Source organism: Somniosus microcephalus, unplaced genomic scaffold (genome assembly GCF_052327205.1).
Source record: "Somniosus microcephalus isolate GS21.2 unplaced genomic scaffold, FLI_Smic_1.0 unresolved_chr7, whole genome shotgun sequence".
In the NCBI taxonomy this organism is placed as follows: Eukaryota; Metazoa; Chordata; class Chondrichthyes; order Squaliformes; family Somniosidae; genus Somniosus; species Somniosus microcephalus.
Genome location: NW_028225185.1, coordinates 18,521,471 through 18,523,198, shown reverse-complemented (window position 1 = coordinate 18,523,198; position 1,728 = coordinate 18,521,471).

Sequence of the window (1,728 nt, the reverse complement as noted above, 5' to 3'; positions counted from 1 at the left end):
GCCCATAAGGAGATATTAGGACAGGTGACCAAAAGCTTGGTCAAAGAGGTCGGTTTTAAGGAGCGTCTTAAAGGAGGAGAGAGAGGCGGAGAGTTTTAGGGAGGGAATTCCAGAGCTCTGGGCCCAGGCAGCTGAAGGCACGGCCGCCAATGGTGGAGCGATGGAAATCAGGAGATGCACAAGAGGCCGGAATTGGAGGAGCGCCGAGATCTGGGAGGTTACAGAGATAGGGAAGGGGCAAGGAGGCCATGGGCCGGGAGCCAATGTAGGTCAGCGAGCACAGGGGGGCGATGGGTGAACGGGGTCTCGGTGCGAGTTAGGACACGGGAGCAGCAGAGTTTGGGATGAGTACAGGAACAAGGATGTCTTGCTGCAGTTGTACAGGGCCTTGGCGAGACCACCACCTTCAAGGGCAACTGGGGATGGGCAATAAATGCCAGCCTTGCCAGCGACACCCACATCCCACGGAATGAATGATTGAAAAAAGAAAATGGATTGTGCAAATTGAAATTTGTGGTGACCGAGGCCTTGAGACACTCGCCTGGATTGTGTAACAAAACTCCACTTGTTCAAATACTGTCGGTGTTGCAAATTAATCTCTCATTTCTCTGCTTCTACCTCGCCTCCCCCGCCCTCTCGGGTGGATGTAAAAGATCCCACGGCCGCTATTGGAAGAAGAGCAGGGGGAGTTCTCTCCGGTGTCCTGGGGCCAATATTTATCCCTCAATCAACATCACTAAAAACAGATGATCTGGTCATTATCACATTGCTGTTTGTGGGAGCTTGCTGTGCGCAAATTGGCTGCTGCGTTTCCTACATTACAACAGTGACCACACTTCAAAAAGTACTTCATTGGCCGTGAAGCGGTTTGGGACGTCCCGAGGTGGTAAAAGGCGCTGGAGAAATGCAAGTCCTTTCTTCCCTAAAACAGTTTACAAGAGCCATAAACACACACGTCAAACAAAGTCACACCCAAAAACGCCAGGCCCAGTGTCAAGCTTCCCTCCCCCTGCGGAGTTGCATTACAGCAGCCCTGCTCCACAATCGCACCACTGGTCTCTAGCTGTTCCAAGCATTGCTCGTTCGACCTCCCCCCCCAGGTCCCTTCTCCCAGTACCAGGAGTTGAGAGTTTACACTCAGAGGATTCTGGGTCATCCCCACAGCCAGCAAGTGGCCAATGGAGGTGGTTATGGGGTCACACTCACCCAGGCCTGCCTTGACACGGTGCCCCTTCCTCGGTAGGAAGCCCCTCCCCCTCAACTTCTGTACCCAGTTAAAGCGGCCCCCTGTCCCCCTCACTGCCTCCCGGTCAAAGAGGCCCCCGTCCCCCTCACTCCCTCCCGGTTAAATGGCCCCCCGTCCCCCTCACTCCCTCCCGGTCAAAGAGTCCTCTGTCCCCCTCACTCCCTCCTGGTTAAATGGCCCCCCCGTCCCCCTCACTCCCTCCCGGTTAAATGGCCCCCCCGTCCCCCTCACTCCCTCCCGGTCAAAGAGTCCTCTGTCCCCCTCACTCCCTCCCGGTCAAAGAGACCTCCGTCCCCCTCACTCCCTCCTGGTTAAATGGCCCCCAGTCCCCCCTCACTCCCTCCTGGTTAAATGGCCCCAGTCCCCCTCACTCCCTCCTGGTTAAATGGCCCCCCGTCCCCCTCACTCCCTCCTGGTTAAATGGCCCCCAGTCCCCCTCACTCCCTCCTGGTTAAATGGCCCCCCCGTCCCCCTCACTCCCT